Source organism: Haemaphysalis longicornis, unplaced genomic scaffold, assembly GCF_048455015.1.
Source record: "Haemaphysalis longicornis isolate Haplotype H1 unplaced genomic scaffold, Haemaphysalis longicornis Haplotype H1 scaffold_6, whole genome shotgun sequence".
Classification (NCBI taxonomy): Eukaryota; Metazoa; Arthropoda; class Arachnida; order Ixodida; family Ixodidae; genus Haemaphysalis; species Haemaphysalis longicornis.
The window spans coordinates 30,394,392-30,414,203 of record NW_027526407.1 but is presented as its reverse complement, the minus strand read 5'-3'; the positions used below and the strand labels follow the sequence as shown (position 1 = coordinate 30,414,203).

Genomic DNA, 19,812 nt, shown 5'->3' with positions numbered 1-19,812 from the left:
CGCCAAACAAACAATTTTTATTTTATTGCCAAACATAAAAGCAAAATACTGCACGTTATTTGTATGCTCCATGATTGCTGACTTGGAAGCAGTTGAAACTATAATTTGTTTCGGTAGGAAACATGCTTTAAACAGCGCGCATGTGAAACTGCGCCTGCTGCAAATTGCCGCACATTTCGCGGCGCCGTAAGCCGGGGCAATTTTTTGCCCTAATTTGCTTGTATTTTGTGACAAAAACAGCCGCCATTTTCAAGCTGTACGTAGCATTACGTCACTTTTACGCAAGCTGAAGTTGCCAATGCATGACGTAATCGTTCCCGCCAACTGTTTAAAATACGTCACGCCTTCTCAGCCAATCACAGAGGGGGTGTGTATTACAAGTAGTATTGTTGTTGAATAGCAAAGACAGGCTTACGTTGTCATGTCCGGTGCATTTAGTCTGGTTTTTCATTGCCGACCAAGAATTATGTGCCTTTAGTACGAGAAATAAGGTAAACTTTAGAGCTGGCGTCGGTAAACGACATGAAACGTCAAAATGACGACAGCACACACAACCGCTTTATGAACCGGAAGCACGTGACAGAAATTGAAAGTTAATCAGAAAAGACCTCCGGCAAATTGCCAGAATTGCCGGCAATTTGTGCAGTTGAGAATAGGGCCCCAAGCCTAAAGTTCCCAACACCCAAGCTGACCCGAGCTACGCCGAGCTCGCTGGCTTAGGGGACAGTTCTTGCTCACAGAGGTACACCTACTCTCCTGCCCAAACGAAGACCACCGACAACCGCAGCGCAGGCTATCGTTTTCGGTTCCGAAAACGACTATATAACGTCACCTTGAACCGGCCAGACACGACGACCAATGTGTCGTCACGCGGCCTATAGCGATTTTGATAGCGCTGCCGATTTGTGGAAGCTCGCGGCCGGGACAGTCAAAATCGATTTTCGAAGTGATTCCAGTCTCGGATCGCTGCAAAAATTTCTGTGAGGCATCTGTACAAACTACTGAAGCCAATTATATCATTTTTAGGCGTCCAAATTTGGTATCAGTACTCCTTTGAAGCGACGACCCTTGCAGGAGCTAAACAGTTGTTTATTTTTTCGGCCACTTGCGGCACTGCTTTTAGGGCTTGATGTGGAAGCATCCGAGTCTGCACAACACCTCTGATCCATTCGGACTACTAACCTCGGCGTTCCAGATATTCTACGACCGTTTTATCGTGACAGAGAATATTTTAGTTCAGATGGCAGGTCACAATTTGTCTTCCCGTGTTACCAAGTGCTGGCCTACATCCATCCAGTGGGGAGAGGAGGAGGAATTGCTGTGTTCGCTAAACAGACTTGAGCTGTAGCAGAACAAGCTCTGTCATTTACTAAGGCCAAAAAAGTTGCGTTGTGATTAAGCACGTCCACGTTTTCTTCAACTGTTTTCTCTCTGCCGCCGACCCTGCTGCAATGGGCGAATTTTTTGTCGGAGCTTGATTCAGCTCTATCAGAGCAGTCCCTCGAAAAAAATGTAATTATGACAGGTGATGTTATTGACCTCCTTCGTCCAACTCTCGGCTTGGATTCCGATTATATCTTGACGTCATTTCTAAATGAGGGCTGCGTAAATTACTCAAAAAGTAACTCGTTCTCAGTCCCTGTGTGGCCTCGTGGAATCGTGCCTTCATCATATCAACGTTCGAACTCAGAGGTGTTCTCTCCCATGTGCAATCTCCAATGTGCAGTCAGTCATCGTCATTATAATCAAGAGCCTACTGAAGTCCACTGCAGGACAAAGGCCTCAACCCAATTTTGTTCCCTGACTCAGAAAGCTCGTTTTCTGTCCCTAAGTGTTACTCCTATCATTCTTCGTTCCATAGCCCGTTGAGCCGACCGAAGTTTGCTTTCGAGTTGTTTAGTAAGCAGCCAAGTTTCGGCGTCATACGTGGTCACCGGGAGTATGTATTGGTTATATATTCATTTTTTAGTAGAGGGGTAGCTCAATTTTTTAGTGCTTGCCGATTGCAGCCACGTCCATTGCTGATTCTGCGCCGGATTTCTCTCTCGTGCTTGGGGTCAGCACTGACCACCTGTCCGAGGTAGTTATATTGAACTTGTTCTACCGTTTCAGTACTTATGCTTGAAAAGCGGCTTACTGCATGTTTGTTCATCATTATTTTGGAGTTATACATACCTATTTTTAGACCCACCAACGTACTTTCTTATTGCAGTTACTCAAGGACTTTCGCAGGTGTTCTGCAGTCTCAATTAGTAAGGCTATGGCTTCTTACAGTGAGATATGCCATGGACCCCAAAGCATGCTACACGGACGCCGCAAGCTACCCCTTACGACATGCACATGCGGCTGCAGTGTCAGGGCGGTTGGTAGCACACCGGAAACAGCAACATTTTATAAAAGCTCTCCAATTACAGCTGAAGAAGCGGCCATCGCATTAGCGTTGGTGCACGCCCTGACGTCCAGCATTACCGAGCTCACCGACTCGCAAACAGCCTGCCGTCGGTTTGCAACAGGGAACATCACCGGCCTTTATGCTGCCATCCTCCAACAATGACAACTGCCAGGGACCCGCATTGTATGTATTCCAGCCCATACGTCCCTAACTGGGAATGAGGTGGCGCATGCCACTGCCTGCAACCTTACCCACCGGGCATTCCCAGAAGGGTAAGAAGACGAGCCACTTCGCGGCCCTCCGGTCCGGCACCCACTCTCACAGAATTACTCCAACATCCTTAATCACTACAGAGCTTCCCGCAGGGCTCTACCGCCCCCACATTCATACCTGGGCTGGCCGACTCACACATTCGGTGACGACTCCAGACCGAGACTTACCACAACCACACCTTCCTCCATTGGATTTCCCCAACAGCATACCCCCTACTGCTCATACTACCCCGGCACCCCAAATACAACTCAGTTGGTTTGGATGTGCCTTGATAACCCTTCACTCCCACAACCACACACCCTTGAGCAGTGGGAGGGCTTGCTGCGCAGTGGCCACCTCGCGGATCAGGAGTTTCTTGTGACGCCTGTTCGGGCCACCGCAGCACAGCGAGGACTACCGGACGTCCACCCACCGCCTACGTTTGCACTGTTTTGCACTGTTGCACTGTTTGCACTCCACTGTCGCCTGGAAAGCTGAAATGGCGCAAGTATTGTCCGTTTATTATTAGTGCTCTGTTTTGCCACTCAAGCTTTCTGAATACCCCCTCCAGACATCCCGTGAACAGTTTTGGCGAGGTTGTATCTAGATGTCTTAGTCGCTTCTGGATCGGGAATTTCTCTTTTCGAATTTCGCTTTTCTTTTGAAGCATCATCGTGCCTGTACATCTTTCTTATGTGTCGTTTAGAACACTTGTGCAGGTCTCGCCTATTCCTTGGTCTCTGAATGCTTCCCGCACGGCTCAGACGTGTGCTGAGTGAAATGATTTCTCATAGTCTGGGAATTCCATGTAAAAGGGTTAAAGTTATACTGACACCAATTTTTGGTGTTAGTGTCATTGCACTCAACAGAATACGCTGACTGAAATATGAGCGGCCTGCCACACGTGGAACATAGTTCAATTTGGTCTGATTTATCGCGCCTACGGAAAGGCACGCGAAGCGGTGCGCAGGAAATGGACCTCAGCGTGACATCACCACGTGAAAGGGAAAAGAAGAGACGGAGCCGTCTTCCTCCAACGCTCGTCAGAAATTCGTGACGTCACTTCACGCACGAGGCCCGACGAGCGGCGATTGAACGCTGGCGCATTCACGAAGTGATACATGTAGCCAGATCTAGAGGCATAAACGCTGCCCAGAAAGCCACTCTCGCCAAATATAAAGTTCCACACGCGGGAAAGGGACCGATAATAAATTCCAAAATCACAACAAAAGCTGCCATCAGGCGTTTTATTGAAAGCGGTCATCAAATATCCACCGCAATGCTAGGTATAACGCCTTCAGGCATGTCATACGCTCAGCTCCGGCGGCGGGGTGGTCGAAACAACGCCTCCTCCTACCATTGCGGTGTTTTGACGTCCGCACAAAACGGTGCGGTTATTCCGTGATTCTGTCAAACGCACCCTCCGGGCTGGAAGCGCGGTAAACCAAAACGGACGATGTTCAGGCCGTTCAATGTAATTAATTATCGCGCGCTCAAGTATCTACGTGCTGTGTCGGGTTCGCCAGGCCATTAAGCATTGATAAAATTAATAAAAAAGAAACAAAATTATGGTGTCAATACTCGGCAATACAATGCCGAGCTTCCTGCGTCCGTCACACCAAAAAACCTCGAAGCCCCCAGGAAAAAAGGGTAGTTAAGGAGCTTCCGGAAATCCAACCCAGCACCACTACGCCGCGAAGCTGGCAACCTAACAACTGGCCCACCTTATACGCCCGAGGGGCGCGGTTGGGAACAATTGAATCTGCAGCCAATTGCAAAGAGAAAAGAACGCTTCCCGTGGCGGGAACTGAACCTTGGTCTCTTGTGTTGTGAACAGCACTTCCTTTGCATTCGTAGCGCAGGCATTGGCCTTGGATGCTCCCGCGGGATCCGGCGGTGGCTAACGCGGTACGCTTTGGGAGGGATGGGAAATCCTGCGCACAAAACGATCCGCGCCCACGAGTCATACAGATATTTCAGGGACAAGTTGGGAAATCACTGTGAGGTGCAACAGCCAGGTCTCCGACGAAGGGAGAGGGGCCGCTAGCTTTGCTGTTTCTACAGCCTTGCACCACTAGTTCAAAGTGCGCGACTTTTTTTCTAATATTTGACTGACGAAACGGATGTGGTTCATTAGTAAGTACTGTTTCCTAAACTCGCCTGCTCCTTTCACTGTCGGTAATCTTGGCTGTCTGGATTTTAAGCAGTTAGCATTTACTTCGCTAAAGAGCTTGTAGGCGACTGCGAGTAGGCTGAGGCGTCGGCCTACTTCTGAATCAGAATTATGGTTTAGTTTGTTCAGGCCATGGGCACGTTAAAGTCCTTAATCATTCTGAAAATAGCAAAGAAAGCTTTTCTAGCTCAGTATTTCCCCGTGTGTTTAAAATATTCGTCGTTATGTTATTGTTACCTACAGGGTCGCCTGTTTTCTTGCCATAAAAAGCCCTGTCCCACTTCCTCTTTTGTTACTAGTGCGACATCTCTAGCTAAGCTTCAACACTCAGTAGTTTCCCCTGGTCCAACGTCGGGAAAGCCAGCATTGCGTAGGCATCGTGCATGGAGCTGAAAGCTACACGCAACCTGATGGCCACGGAACGTTTTTGAGAGCAGCGCGATTGCAGTTTTTGATGATACTCTTTTGCCAAGCTTTGAATGGGCCGGATCTTAGCTAAGGTTTGGTTTTGGAGACCGGGGATGGTATCTCCCGCACACGCGACCCTCATGAAAAAATACGCTTATCTCGAGGAAATTAGCTACGATCTGTTCTATTCCCAAGCTGTGAAAAGGGGTATCGCAGAAAACTGCATGGGCACTGCTCTGAAAAAGTCCTGTGACCCTAAAGTTGCGTATAGCCTTCAGATCCAAGCAGCTCGTCTGTACAGTGCTCGCTTTCCCGACGAATTGTTGCCTTTCATGGCAAGAAGCATGATTAAAGATTCAAATTGAAAGAACCAGGCAAGCTTGAATCAGCCTCAACGCAAGAAGGCTGGCCCTGTGGTTGTGCCATACGCACAGAATCAGCTGTCCCACCATCTAAAAAAAGTGCCGGGAAGATGCGGCATCCACGTTGTTTTTTCGGTGTCAGTCAAGCTTGGACAGACGCGCAGAATTCTCAACAGCGAAGTTGAAACGGCTGGCTGCACAACAAAGGAATCTGTGCATTTCGTGGAATGTAAGGTCTCTGTGGTGTACAGCATTCTACTATATTGTGGAAAATGTTACGTCGGACAGACCGGACGCTGCGTTAATGAGCGATTAAGAGATCATGGCGCTGCGGTAAATTCAGTGTCGGGGGGTGGACATTTAGCAGATCATTGCCGGTGTGCTTTTGCACGCCTGACTTTCAGGACACACGCATCCTGCACAGCAATGGGAGGCAGCAGCGACGAGAAATCTTCGAGGCGTTTTGTGTATACACAGAAAATATTGAATGCGTGAGCACACCCTCTCTGGCCTTGCACACAAATTAAAAATCTAATCTACAGAAACAATCCCATTATATGTGAAAGTTGCACCATCCGCGTCATTTCACAGCGTTTTCGCCCATTTTTATGTATGCTTCCTTTTTTCGTCAATAAAGTGTAAGTGTGTCTTTTTGTGTCCCACTCTTGTCACGATTTTTACCGTGGTGAAGTTTTGCCTTCTCTGGGTGGCATCCTGCGTACGCTTGCAGACCTGCTTTCACGTCCATCTACCTTCTCGGATCCTCCATCATTACAGTTTGTCACGGACTTGGTGCTGGTTGAGCCGAATGAGCTAGTGTCGGACGTGTAACTGTGGTCTTGCCTATTGGTATTCCTTCACATCTTGACGAAGTACGGAATCCTATTCCTAGGTATTGCCTTTTCCCTTTTCCTTGCGTTCACTTTGTCCTGTGCCATTTCTTCGTCTTCTGCCCCAATGGATAGCCGCGTGTGTGGTGGTTTGCCTGTCACCCTCTAAACCAGGAATAAACGCCAGGAGAAAAGAAAAGGAACAACAAGAAAAACATAACGAAAAGAAAAAAGAGAAACAAAGAGAAGAAAAAAAAGGGCGCAAAAGGGGGGCCGATGCAGACTAGGCTACAACTAGAACAAGGGGCCTGATGTAGACTAGACTAGACTACAACTAGAACTAGACCAGAATGGCACGAGGCCTGGTTGCGTGAGGCAAGATTGTGAGGGGTTGGGTCTAGATCACTGTGGAAGCCTCGCAGATAAAACTCCACAGTGAGAGAAGTCTCTTTTTGGCATCAGTTCGTGGCCGTATCCGTTGTTCGTAGCACACCACCGACACGGGCCGCTGGTTGTTGCGGATAGACTTGAGACCGTGTAACTTCTAAACCAGGTGCAGCCCGTCAGGGGACACTTCCCTGGCACATCGGTAGCGCTTTATTGGCATTGGTAATAGCGGGCTATCGGAGACGCTTCGTTTCCGTCGGCATTCCCACAAAGCGATCAGATCATCTGTTGTGGCGTAGCCAGAGAGGGGTTTATTCATGAACACCTGGGCTACCCGAGACAGTCCTTTAAGTAACGGGTCATCGGCTTTGGAATAGTAACTAGAAGATGTATGAGAGGAGGCCCTGCACCTAGCAGCCGTGCTAGTCTGCTGTGAATCGCCAGCGATTCACCTCTCTTTGTAGGCCACCCGGGCCATAACATGTTTGTTTTCTCGAATTCATCCAAACCCAGTGGCTTACTGTAAAGGTTCGCGAATTGCGGGCAACGCTGTACTTCACTAAAGTCCAGACACCATGGTGCAGCTTGAGGAGTAAAAAAACTTCTATTTTCTAAACTTTTACATAAAAAATACGCGTGTAGCCCTTGAGGTACTGTGGTTACAATGACAGGTTATACGTGCCTGTCTGCCAATATTTCTTAGTGATATCAAAGTTTTGTTGTGCGCCAACCTGTACTACTTTTGATCGTGCCCTACTGGAAGGGAATAGCAAATAAATAAGTGCGTGTTGAAAACAATGTTTTGACTAAAATACTAAACATTTCGGGGCCAAGCCCTGATGTTGTGGCGGCATATTAAGTCCAAGACAAACTACAGGTTCCAATGCATGGCACGTGAGCTGAGGACGCGGTAAAATGGAATTCACTTGAGCATACCACCACCGTGTTTACCGTGGCAGGAGGGAGTGGAAGAGCGTGAGAAATAGACGGGGCCAAAGTCTATAGTTCATCTCACAAGCTACCTGCAGTACTGTGGAGGCTACATTGTTATCAATAGTGCGCCCACTGAGGGCGCCTAATCCGCCGTGAAGGGGGTCCTGAAAGGACACTCCCTTCTCCCCTCTCGGCAAGTGGCACCGCACGGCCCCGGTGCCTTTTGTCGCTTCCTTCGTGGTGAGTTAGGCGCCCTGAGGGGGACAACAATGTAGCCTCCACAGTGCTGCAGCTAGCTTGTGAGATGAACTATAGTGAGATATTTACGTGGTTCGGCGGGCAAAAGACTGTCATTTGTCGACTACATTTCCAGCGAACTCAGCGGATATTTGGCCAATCAGCTGTGCTAAAAAAGCTAGCACAAAGTAATAAAATTTTGAAGAGCGTTTCCGCCAGTCTTCTTTGTAATGTTACTCAAGGTGGATGACTGGCTGCAGGCAAAGATGAAAGACAACTTAGTTCTCAAAAGGCACTCAAAGTGTCGTTTTTACTGAATTGGAATAAGCTTCCGGAAAACGACGTTTGCGCCTCTGGTGTTAGATTTGACATTGCTCTAAAGTGTTACCCGCGTGGCGACATGGATATCGATGTTTCTTGAATTGCCGTTTTTTGTTACTGTCAATCATTTGTTTTTTTATTCATAATTGCAGCTGCTAGCTGCTGCCCACTGCAATGTTTGATGACCGCTGAGACTCGTTTTATCGAATGTCCATTTTTTATTTCGCCTTTCGTCTTGTTTTCCTTTTTTCTCTTTTATTTTATTGTATTTTTCCCTCAGTTGTGTTGTCGTTTGATGTACAATGCTCTTGCTGCAGGGTTTTAAAAAATGCGTCTGTTGATTTTTATTTTTGTATTTTACGAGATTCATGATTCTGTTTCTGCACTGAACGCTTTTTTATTCATCTCCTACAACAATGCCCCCTGTACGAATGTAGTAAACTGAATTCATAAAACAAAAAATAACTAATGCCTTAAATACATTGGGAAAGAAGGCTTCAAGCTTTTTAACGCAAATCGTTTTCAGTCCGTCGTATATACTGGAATGTAATGCCAAGAAATCACACACTACGCTAAATCCATACGATGTCAATATGTCCAATCAATTTGTGATTAAATTGAAGATGATTCATTTTTATAAGTTTGCAAGGTATGCTGAGAACGGCCCAATTTTGTTTTCAGAAGGACAAGTCTGAAATACATAGTAATGTTTCTTTTTGCCACCATCCGTTTCATTCGTGTTTTCTTTTCTTTCTTTGTACATTTCGGAGCGTTTAATGTCTGCGCGTTTTGTGCAGACTGTTGAATATGTTGACGAGAACACAATAGACAGTAGTGCCGAAGCACAGCCGTTTATTTTGCAACTCCCAAAGCATGCGAGAACAACGCTCGATGGTTTACACAAATCACGCCGTCTTAGTCGTATATCGCGAACGGGAAGCTGGCACTTAGGGCGCGAGACAACAACATTTCCCACCTGAGATACATGGTCGCCGCCGCCGCCGCGCTGTTCCACGGATCCAACCCCAACCGGACCTCCGGTCAGACTCTCCGTCCGTCTTCCTCGCGCACACATTTGTTCGCCCGGCGAGAGCGCGGTACGATGGTGCCATCTCTCAAGGGAAGACTCGCCGCACCGGGACGTGAGGCGGTCGAACGTAACAGCGAGTGTTTTTTCCCATTTCTCTCGATAGAAGTGCCTAATCTGATTGATTTTTAACCGAGTTTACGCAAGTAATGTTCAGGATCACACTGGATCCAGCATTTCTGGGTGCCTGTGATCCCGTACATCGTGCTATCGAGCTGCAGTGTGTGTCGACTGTGTACCCGGGGGAGCTCCGCGCCGGGATACCGATGGCCGTTGTCATCGCCCTGGTCGACGCTGGCCTCACGGCTGTTTTTTGACATCTAGAAGCAACGCACACTGCTGCTGCCATCAGCGCCTACCACGTAAAATCGACAAGGGGGCCGTATTGCAGGTGAGACGTTCGCATTACAATCCCGCGATAGCACCCAGCCCGTCAGCATGATGCTACCAAAGAGAAACCGTCGCCCTACCGCAAAAAAAAAAGCAAAAGCAGATGCCAGAGGTAGCAGGGTGCAATGCGGCGGCTGTGACAGCTGGGTCTACTCCTCGGACACGTCATCCCCGACCCTCGAGGAAGCAGACGGAGCAGATTTCAAGTGCAAAATATGCACAACGCTGCACACCATACAGGCGAACATCACGCTCCACGAAAAGAAACTGAGGGGCGATCTCCAACTGGAAATCGACAGCCTAAAATCACAGTTTCGAGAAATGGAAGCCCCCAACAAAGAGGAAGTAGAAAAACTCGCGCAGAGCCTACGAACTGAGAGCGACCGTTGCAAGGTGCTAGAATCGGAGGTGAAGGTACTCCGAAACGACATTCAACTCACCGGGAAATCAACCGACAACGTGCCAGAAACCCCAGTTCGCCCACGCAATACGCAGACACCCACCCCAACTTCCTACTGCCTCGACTCTGCTCCTGAAAGCCCCAAGACCCCAAAGCCGAATAACCAAACGCCATAGCCGGGAAAACCACCAGGGTCACTTAACACCGGAACTCTGTGGTTCAATGTGGCGGGAACAAAGCAGCGCAAAACAACAGCTAAGGACCCAGCTGAAAGGTGCCCCCCTCCTGAAGGTACTCACGACACGTCCTGCAGCCGACCCATGTCAGGCGGTGGGCACCAGCTGCAACAGCAGCAGCAAGGGCCCACGCGTCGGTTCTGTGTGATCCTGGGTGACTCAAATGCCCACCGTCTGAAGAGGACAACGTACCAGACAGTGAAGGACCGACGGGTGCGCATCACCACCATATCCGGGGCCAAAGTCAAGGAAACGCTGGTCCGGGCAGAGGAAGAGATCGCCCGTGCCAACTCGACCAGCACAACACTGCAGCTAGTGCTCCATGTGGGTACCACAGATATCCTTCAAAACAAGGATACAACAAAGTTAGCAGAAGTGCTCCACCAAAAACTCGCGTCATGGAGCGAGAATGCACCGCAGCACTCGCACTGTGTCTGTGCTATCCCTGAAGTTAACACACGGGGAGCAGAGATCGAGAGGGAGTGCTGCGAGTGGAACGCCAAAGTAGCTTCCATGTGCAACACCTTGGGTCGTGCGGTGGAGTTCCTCCGACTTGCGGAGGCATCAACGCAGGGGAACATGGATGACATCCACTACGACCGTCGCCTGGCAGATGACATTGGGCACCAACTAGCCCAAAAAGTAGCGTTTTGGGCAGTTGACGAAGCGCAGTCAATGGCGGTAAGCCCAGTCATGCCTCGTACTCTTGTGCCTGCTGATGTCAAGAACAACGCCTACATACGCTACCTCAAATCAACACCAACTTGCAGCCAAATGAAAAACACAAGAAAAAGACACCAACACACCAGGCACAAGCACGAAAAAGGTAAACAAAACTAACTATATGCCTTCTTAACATTCAAGTAAACAATAAGCTAAAATGGGAAGAAATCCAAAACCAAATGACGAAACAGCACATTGACCTATATGCATTGACACAAACCCATCTGAGGGAAATAGAGGAACCAAATTTGGCAGAAGAATTCAAATGGCACGGGCAAAACAGGACCAAGGGAGAAAAGAGAGGAGGGGGAGTCGGCTTTATATGCCGTACCCCAAACCTAAAATAAAACTAGAGCACACCCCCAACAAATGTAAGGAGCACACACGGGTAAATATATATCTGGCAGATTGCTGCCTACATGTAGGTGTTATTTACATGGCCACAAGCCAAGAAGACCCACAGTGAAACGACATCTATGAATGTATCGTGAAAGATATCGAAGATGAGCGCCACGGCCAGCCTGTGCTCCTGCTCGGAGACTTTAACTCTCATATAGCAGAACAAGAAGGTAAAGACAAGAATGCCTCAGGCTTTCGTAACTTAATTGAACGCTGCAACCTACGAATTGCCAATTTGGATGAAACGAGCCAAGGAACGTACACGTGGTCAAAAAATACCCAAAAAAGAGCCATTGATTACGCCCTGTATAACAACCTTGCAGTCCAACACAATATAAATATTACGTCACTACATATAAACGAGGAGAAGCTAGACAGTTGCGGTAGTGACCACAACCGGATAACGCCCTGCCTAGAGGCAGATCGACCTCGACAAACAGAGAAGAAATGCAACCGCACAGGGACAACAACTGCACACTGGAAAACACAAGCTACGAATGCACTGACAGACTTTGCATCCCAGCTAGAAACAGAACTTGACGAATATTGCACATATGAGGAATTTATTGAAAAATGCATAAAGACAGCAGAGGAAACCATTGGACGAAAGAAGAAGCACTTGTTCCACAGAGCCACTCCTTGGTTCCATACTGAGGTCAAAAAGCAAATAGCAGAAAGAAAAAGACTCTCCAAAAACCACCGTCATATACAGCAACATGACGCTGCAGCTAAGGAAGTAACCTGGAAGGGCTGCATAGAACGAAAAGAAAATTAAAACGATTGGTTGCAGAAAAAAATCGACGAGACGCACAGAAAACAACAGATCAACATCACGCAAGAGCGCAAACACCTCAGCAAAAGATTCTGGTCGTACATCCATTCATTAGGCCCCAAAGAAACAACACAGAAAGCGACAAGCCTAAAAACAGCAACCGGTATTGTTATTCGATGCGAAGACAAAATAGAAGCACATATGACAGAGTACTTCAACAACCTTCAAAAAGAGGTGCAGACAGAGGAGCGCCCAAAAGCGGATAGGTCTCACACAATGCAAAACAGACCAGAAGAGTCTCTGCTCCAAGAAATCTCACTTACAGAGCTGAAGCGCCATATCAGCTGCCTAAAAAATCAGAACGTGGCCGGCCCGGATGAAATTCCCAATGAATTCATAAAGCAATGCAATCAAAAGCACTCGAAGCACTCCTTCAATACTTAAACAAAACTCTGGAAACCCTGCAGGTGCCACAAAAATGGAAGAAGGCACGGATAAAACTTCTACACAAGGGAAAATGAAAACCCATTGATAAACTTGAGTCGTACCGACAAATAGCTGTTCTCAGCACAGTGCTAAAGCTCTTATGCACCGTAATAAATAGCAGAATTCAAAAATATTGTGAGGACAACAACAAATTAGCAGATGCCCAAATTGGTTTTCGCCCTAACCGAAGAACAAGTGACCACATCTTCACGTTAACCCAAGCCATAGATATGAAACATAAAGAGAAATCACAACTATTCCTGGCATTTCTTGAAATGGAAAAGGCATACGACACTGTGCCCCATTGCAAATCTTTGGGACAAACTTGAAAAACTAAACCTAGAAGATGAGCTGAATGAACTAATAAAGGAGATGTACAAAGACTGCACTGGCAGATACGAATTGGACGAATGCAATTCACAGGAAGTCAATATCAACATCGGACTAAAGCAAGGCTGCCCGTTATCTCCAACGCTTTTCAACATCTATATTAACGAACTCTTAAACACCCTCGACAAGGAGGGAGCAGGCCTACGCCTGTCGACCATCACGAAAGACGGAGAGGAAGAATATACCAAAATAGCATGCCTCGTCTTTGCCGATGACATTGTTCTTCTAGCAGAATCCGCAACAGACCTACAAGACCTGCTCGAAATCTGCTCAAAGATAGCAACAAAAGACCAGTTGAAATTTAACACATCAATAACGCAGTGGATGGGCATAAATGTAAATAACGAGGAGATCAAAGGTCCATTCACGCTCCAAAATGAAAAGCTAGACGGCACAAATTCATACAAGTAAGTACCTGGGCATCACCATCGGCAGTCAAACGAACTACCTCGAACCGCACGAGAAGGACACCGTGAAAATATCAAACAAATTGAAAGGGCTAACATGGCACCTCGCAAGACATTCATACAACCCCTACACTGTAGGGCGCACACTGTGGAAGGCCTTCGGAGTACCAGCCGTAACATACGTAGATGATGTGCTGCGCCTACTCCAAACCAACGCTGAAATGCATGGAGCAACACCAAATCGAGCTGGGCCGGTGGCTGCTTGGAGGCAACTGTGCGACCCCAAACGCAGCCATCACAGGCGAAATGGGCTGGTCCCCCTACGAAGTCAGAGAGGCGAGGGCAAAACTACACTATGCTGGCAGGATCAAATTCATGGCGACCACAAACTACTGCAAACGCATATACATGCATCTTCGATACAGAAATCTGAAAACTGAATGGATAAAAAGGCTCACCAGCCCCGAAATGAAATACAGCCAAAATTCGACAAAACATGAAGCTAAATCTGTACAAAAGTGGCAACAAATCGTCGATAAAGAGCTAGCAAGCGCGAGCAAATTAACCTGGTGCGTAGCGGTCTCCAGAAAGCAAAGCCTTGCCGAGTACTACAAACATAGGGAAGAACCAGCGCCGATGCCATATTACCGTGGCGACAGAGACAGTGCCCTGCTGTTCCAGGCACGCACGGGATCCCTGCTCACGCAGGTGACACGAGCTATTCGGCGCGGACGCAACGTGTCGGCTGTGCGGAGCGCAGAGCGAGACGATACAGCATGTGATCCAGGAATGTACAAAACTAAACGACGGACATCAGAAAGCGACGACATTAGCCGATAGCCTGGCATTCACGGGCACCTCCGAAAAAACAAAAGAGCAGCAGGCATCGCACACCAAACGACGACTGCGTCGTTGGGAGCAGTACTGCCGAAGTTTAGAAAAGGTCCCCACTCGGCGTATTTCCTGCACAGATCAAGTGGGGAGCTAAGTGGACCGACCCGCCGGACCTACCGATGGCCTCACTTCTCTGCTACAACCGGACCGGCCGTGGTGGGACCGGCTTTCCACGCGTGTGTGCCAGCGCGCGCGTGCTCGGTGTGTACGTGTGTAGTGTGTATACTGTGTACTCTGACACCCGTGGTGTGCTTCCTAACGGTACAAAAGAAAACTACTGTGCCAGGGGAAGCTCTGGTGGCGCTGGTGCAAATACTCGATCCCAAACACCACGCCACGGGTGGCAACAATTTCTTAACAATTTCTCCGTATGTGCAAACATATGTTCGAACTTCCTGTGGCGCTTGATGCGCCTGCTCTGTGTCAAAAGGGATTACGACCACGAACTTACTTACCAGCGCAGCGCCAGACCGTTTCACCGCACTCGTGTCTCCCCGATGCGCGCGGCGGCTCGGGATTGGGGGTAGTGGTTCTCCACGATTCCCGCAAGACCTATCTGTGTAACTAGCGATGTCATGACGTATACACAACCCTAATGAAAACGTCCCCTTCACATGCATTTTTTTGTTGCGCATGTTCAAATGAAATAAATGTTACCCAAAAAATGTTTCACATTGTTGGCGGCACAAATTCAAAACGTTTTTGAAGCATGCCGTAGGTGTACGTCTGTATCAGCGAAAACAATTACGGCATTTTTCGCGACGAGGAAACCGGTAAAGTGCAAACAGAGGTTAACTTGGGAACAACGTTAGTCGCAGCAGTGTAGGCCAAATATATTTCTCAGACGCACTTGAATACTCTTATAAAAAATTAAATTCCATTGAAATCAGCCGCACTGAATTTTGGTGACTTATTTGAAGGGTTTGTGACTTATTGTAACTATCCAGGTGACTTATTTGAAGGGTTTGTACGCGTAAAACTTTTTAGCGCCAGTTAGCGTAGGAAAGTTAGCAGCTTTAGATATTTCGCTCATTCCAAGTAATCTAAATCCCTGCAATTACATCTCATGTGTGTTCATTGATTGCTTTATTATAGGAAAGAGAGATTTCAAGGAAACTATGTGGCCCCAAACGCAATGTTCCTGAAGGAACTGTGTAAGTGTCGCAATACAGTTGATTCATTGCTCTTGAACTTTCATTAGAGGAGTAAATATTGTAAAAATTTTGGTTTTATGCTTCATTGCTAAGAACTATGAAATATGAAATAACAAACGGTAGAAAATGCAAAACAACAGACTACATAAAACTTCTGGTACTGGATTGAGAAATGCCTAAAAGTGTTATTCTGCACTTTCATTCTTTGAACTCAAGTGGTGGAATAGAAATCAGGTGCCTACACTCTTCCATTTTTTCTTATTTATTGATGAAGCACTCCCACCTTTTTATTAAGACAAACGTGTTTAGCTTCCCCTCCGTTTTACTTCTAATCATAAAAACTCCAACATTCATCAGATAATTTTCACTTACGGTTCACTACTCTTCTAGGGTGTTTGTCAAGCCATTATATCTCGCATTTAACGTGAAAAGGAAAAAGCGCACACATACTTAATTATTCGTCAGGATTTTGCATGTAGGTGAAGTGGAATTTTACGCCTTTTTCATATAAAATGGAGAAATTTGCTTACATTTTCAAAGCAATACTCATAAAACCCGTTCAAATGTTTGAAAACAGAAGATCAAAACTTAATAGTTCATTTACGCTGACAATACGTGCGGCTTACTAAAAAATTCCCCGCATTTCCCAGAGGGGAAGAATGTGAAAGTGCGAATGCACGAGTTGAATTTGCGCGGTTCGGTAATGTTCGCGAAAGAGAGATCACACACACACACACACACAACTACAAAGAAAGAAAGATGCATTTATTCACAGACACCTATTTGTGTTGTCGTTGTACTTGATTGCTAGAGCGGATCTCAGCTTTGAAATTTCGTGTCAGTACTCCTTTAAGCAGGTGCATTAGCCCTTCTCACGCCCGATTCTTGGCCAATCCACCACGTGGGTATGTGCCATGTCAGCGGCCAGGCAGCGCGCGCCCATCTCCCCCCGTTGCCAAGGAAGACGAGGAGATTCCTGGCCAATCCCCCACGTGGGTATGTGCTATATCAGCGGCCAGGCTGCGCGCGCCCATCTCCACGTGCGCGGACATCGCCGGTGGACGCAGGATCAGGGTCGCTTAAGAAGTGCATTGCACTTAAAAAACAATTTGCGTTTTGCACACGCAACCGTTGCGCGAGAGAATTGCGTGGATGAACCCTGACAACTCAGTGAAAATGCAAAAGAGATAAGTTGAGAATAACAAGTGCATAAATTTAACATGCATACTGATCTAAGTCCGTAAAGGCACTTAACCATGCCTGCATGGACTATGGACTGCATGGGTCCCCACGTTGCACAGCGGCTGCTAAGGACGACAGTTCACAGTCCATCGCTGCACAGATAGCTCGCACACGGAAACGTGTCTAGAGGGGAGATTGCAAGGATTATCTTTTTCCTGTCGCGTTATTTTATTCACGACACTAATTCTTCGGCTGCTCTTACGCGAAAATTTTGGTTTGTATGTATGTATGTATGTATGTATGTATGTATGTATGTATGTATGTATGTATGTATGTATGTATGTATGTATGTATGTATGTATGAAATAATACTTTGGAGAAGGTAGTGGCCTCAGGCCTCTGCCATCGTTTCGACAAGGGGATTTGTCTTTTTCAAGGCATCAGGGTTCATCTCTGGCACACTGTTTTATAGAAACAAATTGAGTAGGAGAGAGAGGGGGTAGTTGGTACGAGCGGGGCCTGAAGGGGGACAGCAGAGTGCGTCAACGGTCGGTTGAAAGGAGCGAAATAGTGAGAGAGAAACGGTGGTGTGGTTATTGCGACAGGACCCCGCCAGAGAGAAAGAGGGAAGACTACGAGAGGGTCGGGAGAAACAGGGTGGAATGGTTCAAGCTGCGGTGGTGCCGGGCGACCTCAAAGGAGGCTTCCGGGAAGTTTGGGGCCGAGAGGGGCGTCTTGGGGGTGCAATTGCAAGGTTACTGAACCGTGTGTAAGAGAGAAAACTCGTAAACAACAACAGCCCGTATAGTCCGAAGAATTCCGGCAGGGGAGGCCAGTGTTCACAGAATAGAAGGAGTATGCGCAGGTACAATCCACGGGTAGCTTTGCGTAGATTCAAGGACTTCTTTTCTGTTTTCTTTTTTTTTACTTTTTCCTTTTTTCGTGTGTATGTAAAGCAGGCAGTAAGACGAAATGCGGAAGGTCGAGGGACAAAAAAATAGACAAGAAAAAAAGCACAGAGATTGTATTCAACTATAAGCTGTGGGGATGTGCAGGCAGGAATATTGCGAACGGAGATGCCCACTTTTTGTAAGAGCAATATTTTTCTGTTCGATTCAGATACCGTAAGGTTTCTAAGCTGCCTTCGAAGCATTGATTCCAGCCGGCTCCAGGCAGTTGAATGTATGGATTAAGTACGCTTCTCTGTATTTCCGGTCCCTTGGAGACCTAAAGTTTGGCTACAGAATATAGAGCTTGATATCATCGAAATTGTGGTTCGACTGGTTGAAGTGTTGCGCGACATCTATGGAGGCACTTTTATGAGTGTAGGCCGATGTCCATTCAGGCGTAAGTTCATAGGCTGACTCGTATCTCCAAAGTACTGCTTTTTACAGAATGAGCATTCTAGCATATACACTATGTTAGAAGAATTGCACAGGAAGCTTGAATTAATCTTGTGAATGTATTGGCTGGCAGTGCTATTGACAATGCGGTCCATCTGCAGATGTCTGCAGGTCTTGCATCTAGGGCGGAGGCAAGGACTGATGACTGGTTCCTCGGAAGCGCCAATTTTGGCATTCACTAAAATGTCTTTTAGGTTCTTATTTCTTCTGTAGGTAACTCTTGGGGCTTCCGGGAACGTAATTTAAGTCGGGCATTACTGGCTAGAATGGGGTAGTATTTCCGTAGGATGTTGTTTATGTTAAGGAGCACGTTTGAGAATTTGGTTATTAAGGCTGGTGGTCGGACGCTTTCGTTTCGGCGTTGTTGCTTGAGCGCTTCGTCCCTTTTTAGCCTGGATGCTCTTTCGTAAGCCGTATCCAGTGAGCTGACTGGGTGATTCCTGCTTGCCAGGGGGGACTTTAGTTCATTAAGGTTTTTTATATAGTCTGTGTTATCACGGCATACTCCTCTTAGTGTGGTAGCCTGTCCTATAAAGATACCTTGTTTGCAGTGTCGTGGGTGATGACTAGTGTAGTCTAGGTACTGTTGCCTGTCCGTTCGTTTCCTATAAAGCGTGGTTTTCAGTTTATCACTGTCAAGAACTACAGTGGTGTATAGAAAGCCCACTTGTTTATCCGAGTGCTGGCATGAGAACTTAATGGTCGGATGCGAGGAATTAAGATGCCAAATGAAACTTTCTATGGCTGTGCGGCCGTGCTCCCAAATAATGAAGATGTCATCTATGTATCGCAGGTAAACTTTTGGTTTGAGGGGGGAAAGACTCTAAGAGGGAAGCTTCAAGTGGCTTAGGTGGGTGCGAAAGGAGTGCCCATGCTGGTTCCAAAAACTTGCAAGTAGTAAGATGAGTCGAACTCGAAATAGTTGAGAGTTAGAACTAATTTAAGTAAAGTGATGGAGACTTCGAATGCATGTTGGTGCGGGTTTTCTTCCAAGGCCTTTGATGTAGCTTCTATTCCTTCGGTGGTGGGCATGTTCGTATAGAGGACAGAGACGTCGAGCGTGACCAGAAGGGCGTTTGCCCACCATCGTTTATTGCTTCTGTTATGCGGAGGAAGTGTGGGGTGTCCTGAACAAATGAAGGAAGAGAAGTCGGGAAGTCTGCCAAATGGTGATTCTCGAAACACAGACAATGCTTACGAAGGGGTGTTGTTGTTAGAAACTATGGGTCTGCCCGGAATGTCAGCTGAGAATAATGCTTCTGTGGGGACTTTATGGTATTTGGGGAGGAGGTAGAAACGTCCTGCTTGCTTCTTCGTCGGTCTCATGAAGTTTAGTTCTGTTGTGGTGATTAATTCTCTGGCCAGCATATCTGTGAGAGTGCGAAGGATCGTTTAACTGCATTCGTTGCTGGGATCACGGTCTAAAGGCTCGTAGTGGCCATGGTTGTTAAGCTGCCTATAGGCCTCATCTTTATATTTTCCGATTGGTAAGATGACAACGCTACATTCTTTGTCTGCAGGTTTAATGATTATGTCCGTTCTGGCTGCTAGGTTATTTAGAGTGACTTCTTCTGAGGAGGTCAAGTTTTTGCGT

At 47.1% G+C, this 19,812-nt stretch overlaps 1 long non-coding RNA gene across 1 annotated transcript in view; it reads left to right on the top strand.

Moving 5' to 3' along the window:
- LOC144141456 (uncharacterized) overlaps nucleotides 1-19,812 on the top strand; it is a 97,831-nt gene that overhangs the window by 22,349 nt on the left and 55,670 nt on the right. Inside the window, exon 3 of the long non-coding RNA XR_013316611.1 lies at nucleotides 15,575-15,633. This is a non-coding gene — a long non-coding RNA (uncharacterized LOC144141456). The remainder of the gene's footprint in view (nucleotides 1-15,574; nucleotides 15,634-19,812) is intronic.